The following is a 4,976-nucleotide window of genomic DNA, read 5'->3' as shown; positions in this document are numbered from 1 at the left end:
AGCAAAAGGGTAAAATGAGAAAAGTTATATATCGTGCTTCTTGCATGGATTATGGTTTTTTCGACATGTCTTAAGCCAAAAGTAATTAGATAGGGTTGTAGGGATTATTCATACATTTTCATTTATATAAAGATCACCGAAAATGGAGTTAAAACAAAGAAGTTATGATTGTTTGAAGTTGAAATGGAAATTGAGATTTTTAACCTACGTTGAGCGTAGGATAGCCCCTTTGCTGAGCATAGGTGAAGAATATGTGATATAGGTTTAATGACCTATGCTAAGCATAGGTTAGGCTATGTTGAGCATAGCCACAACAGACCAAAAGCCTAAACCTAAGGTTTTGAGCCATATTAAATGGCCCTAACTTCTTCGGATCCTTCCCATGACCAATCTCCATCACCTAAGATTTCCTCAAGAAACCATAGACCCCTCTTGCTGTTTTTGAGCCTTGGTATATTTTTTGAGCTTATCTTCTTCATTTGGTGGATGAATATTGAAGAATAAGGTGTTTGTAAAGTGCATGGAAGAAGGATTCAAGTATATATCTACCAAGGTTGCTTCATTTCTGGACCATTGTGAGTAAAAATCTTCTAACTTGCTCATTGTTTTCTTAGATCTTTTTATTGGTCATTTTGGTCACTTGTTGGTCCCTTGAGCTTGTGTTTTGGGAGTTGAGAGGATTCCAACACCTTTTGAGCTCTATGGAACACTCTTGGGACTTGTTGGACTTGGAAAGTTGTGCTTTGGTGCTTATTCATTAAGCCATGCAAGTTGTGTTAGCATTTTTGTCATTTTAGTGCATAAGGTTTTGATCTTGCTCTGTTAAAGTGTATTAATGGGTAAAGTTGGAAACTTTATCCATTAAGACATTATAAAGGTCCATATCTGAAAGTTTCAGGGGATGGATTTCAATATTAAGAGCTTAATAGAGATTTTGGACTTTTGGAGCTACATTGAGCGTAAGTGTCTATACGCCGAGCGTAGGTATGTGCTACGCCGAGCGTAGAGTCAGACTGTTGACTTTTTGATCAGTTTTACTTGTGGTCAAACTTGGGTAGATATGAGTATTTAACTAAGAGATAGTTTTGGTTTGGCTTTAGGTAACTCGGGTTAGCTGTTATGTTGTTGGGAATGCTGCTAAGCTTCTACTGTTTAGTTCAGGTGAGTCTTCTCACTATATTACTTATGCCATAGTATGTCCATGTTGACCAGTTGGGTCCTATTTGCTGATTAATGTTATTTGTATTATGGAGTTGCTGATAGCTCAAGGGTGTGTTGTTAGCCTATTAGAACTACTAATAGTCCATAGGGTTGCTGTTAACACATAGGCCATGTTGTTAACCCACAGGGTGTGCTGTTAGCCCATAGGGCATGCTGTTAGCGCATTGGGACTACTGATAGTCCCCAAGGTTGTGGTTAACATATAGGGTGTGCTGCTAGCCCATTAGGACCGTTGATAGTCCCAAGGGTTGCTAATAAACCATTGTTGTTTATTATGATGTGTTGTATTGTGATATTTCGGGAACTCACTAAGCTTTGTGCTTTTATTTGTGGATTAAATATTTTTCAGGTACTTTTCGGATTACAAAGGCGGGACTACACATACTCATGAACAATTTTAGGATTCGAGAAATCTGTATTTCCTTCTTTATAACTATGATTTTTGAATAATGGTTTATGAACAAATGGTTTGACTTGAATGTAAATTTATTAAAAATGGGTGCTTATTCTATTTTAAAAATGAAAATTTTATTCTGGAATTTGGGATGTTACACTTTTGTTTTAAAACGAAAGCAGGAGGTTGTTGGATTAATATGTTTAAGTCAGTAACTAAATTGGTATATTCTTGGAAGTAGAAGCAAAGTCCTTTTTGGGTTGTCCTCATAACTAGAACTTGGTTAGAATGACATTTGTAGGGAGAGGATAATTTATTAGATAATTATATTGGAAATTATGAGGAAATAATTTGTTAATATATTATGTGAGTAATATATTAGTTAGAATATTGATTTGTTAATATATATGATTAACAAATTAATAGGAAATCAATTAGAATTAATTAATTATTAATCAGAGTTAATCTGGATTTAATTATGGATTAATTGGAATTAATTAATGGTACAAGGGTTGAATTGTAATTTTTCATAATTGAGCAAAGAAAGAAATTCTAGAACCCATATAGTTGTGAAGAAAATTTGGAAGTGTTCTACGGTTTCTGGAATATTCCTATAACTAACAAGTATACCATATTTGAATTGAATAAAATCTAAATATTTTATTATTCAAATATTGGGTTTTCCTTGTCTCATCCACACTATAAATAGGAATCAAAGGGTTATGATTTTCGTTCATATCATTCCCTTAAAGATACTCTAGTCGAAAATACCCTCTTTCCTCTCTCCTCTTGTCTTTTAGTTCTAGGGTTTGGGTGTGAGCCATTAGAGGCATCATCCTTTTGGTGCTAAGCTTTCCAAGCCCTACACTACAAGGAGATTGAAGTGATTTGTTTACTACAACAAATCAAAGGTATGTAATCCTAATCCCATGATATTAATTTCATTAGGATTTATGCTAGTTTTGTTGTTCATAGTATGTTGCCATCAAAGCCTTATGATATAAACCCTTTATAGGATGCATGTACCATCTTAATTGTTAAGTGTTATTTTCCGCATTGTACATGATTTTGTTTTTTTTCTATAAAACCCATCAGAGGTTACGAACCTGCACCTCTCATGTACCAAAATGTGCCCCTTACCGATTAAGCTGGAGAAATTACCTGATTTTAGCCAGTCACTATAATATGTAATTGTTATATACTGAAGCTTGAAATACATTATTTATTATTATTGTTATTATTATTATTATTATTATTATTATTATTATTAGCGAAATTCAATACATAATATTTTGAATTCGTTTTTATCAATATTATTAAAAAAATGAATATATAAATACATTTTGAAAACGTATTTATATGTAAAAAAAATATAAATATAATAAATACATGTATGTATTTATATGTTTTCATACTTTAAAAAATGTTTTTAAACTTTTTTTCCAATTAAACGTAATTATACATATTTTTTCATAATATTCGTTGTTATTATTATTATTAGTAATATTATTATTGTTATTAAATAAAGTACGTACAAATACATCTAATTGGAAAAAAGTTTAAACATTTTTTAAAGTACATTCTCTATATTTATTTATTACATTTATATGTTTTTACATATAAATACGTACTTAAAATGTATTTATATATTTATTTATTTAATAAACTTGATAAAAACAAATTAAAAAATTATTTATTGACATTCGCTTATAATAATAATAATAATAATAATAATAATAATAATGCATTTCAAGGTTCGGCATATAATAGTTATATATAATAGTAATTGGCTAAAGTCAAGTAAATTCTCCAGCTCAATTGGTAAAGAGCATGTTTTGGTGCATGAGAGTCGTAGGTTCGAAACCTATACCTATACATAAAGTGAATGAGAAAAATAAGAAAAAGCCTTCGGCCTAAATGGTAAGTTGTTGGCTTTGGTGGGAGGTGAGACTTTTGTAGAGTCGAAATATCTTGTATTTGTCTGTTTCGTATGTTTCCTTATGTCTTTGCTAAGACATCTTTTTAACGAAGCTTAAAGTCTAGCCTTAGTATTTTTTGTACTTTAAGCCTCCTATAAATAGGAGCTGAACATAGAGTTGATAGTAGAGTTTTCCCATTTTTACTATCGTTTTTTACTTGTGTTCATTGGAAGTAATATGAGCTGAACCAGACCTTATTTACTTCTCGTGTTCATCTTTTACTCTGATTTGATTCTCATACTCGATTAATCACAACTACAATTGGTATCAGAGCAGGAATCACTACTGCTAAGATCTGATTTTCAATTGAATCACTAGTTTTTGAGTCGCGAATTTGTCTCAAAAGTTTCCGCACTGTTTGATTCTGAAAAATCATCTCTGATCTACAGTTTTCATTTGATTCTGCGTTTGAATTGTGTAATCGAGTAATCGTTTTTGAGTTTCTGATCAATTCATTCATTCAATTTCAAGTTTCTTCAAGTTTTTCTAAAAAATCTCATCCGTACGTTAATGGCGAATTTCAACATGAACACGATGACTTCATTTTCTCATATGTTAGGATCTTCTACGAAGATTCCTATGTTGATTCCAGAGTACTATGATCAGTGGGCTGATCGAATGGAGGATTACTTGAACGGATTGGATGAGGAACTCTGGAGCTGCATTATAGGACTAGCTCAACCTCCATCGAATGTTCAACATATTGGATCATCTGGATCAGCACATGCAGTTACTGATCAATCCAACAGGCTGAAGAACAATGAAAAGCGTTGTTTGAGAGAATTGCGAGGTGCCTTGCCACCTGTTGTTTACAATTACATCCGTGGTTGTAACACTGCAAAGGATATTTGGAATACTCTTAAGGAAAAATATCAGGGAAGCGAGAAAACGAAGATAAATTCTGTTAAGCAGTGTCTTGTGGAGCTGAAAGAGGTCAGGCAAAAAGAGAATAAAACGATTGAAGTTTACTATGATTGTCTTAATGAACTGATCTATAGATGCAATCGTTATGGAATCACAAGGTCATCAATGGATTTCAATCTCACTTTTGTGATGGGACTTCGTAAGGAGTGGAGAATTGTCAGCATGATGGTGAAGAATCAACAAAGCTTCGATACTTCATCTCTAAATGATTTGTATAATCAGTTGAAAACTCACGAAAGTGAAGTGAATGAGATGGCTGAAGAGTCGAAACTGAGTTTGGGAGGTCCTTTAGCTCTTGTTTCGAAAGTGTCTGAGAAAGAAGCTGTTGAGAAAGATGATTCTGATGAAGAAGGCTTTCTAATGAATTCTGATGATGAAGCAATTGCTTTTTACTCGAACAACCGAGTTAAAAAGTTTTTCAAGAAACCTTTCAATCCCAAGGTGAAGCAGAGTGGTGT

Source organism: Lactuca virosa, chromosome 7 (assembly GCF_052849685.1).
Source record: "Lactuca virosa cultivar CGN04683 chromosome 7, Lactuca_virosa_CGN04683_v6, whole genome shotgun sequence".
NCBI classification, from domain to species: Eukaryota; Viridiplantae; Streptophyta; class Magnoliopsida; order Asterales; family Asteraceae; genus Lactuca; species Lactuca virosa.
Note: the sequence above shows the minus strand (reverse complement) of the source record.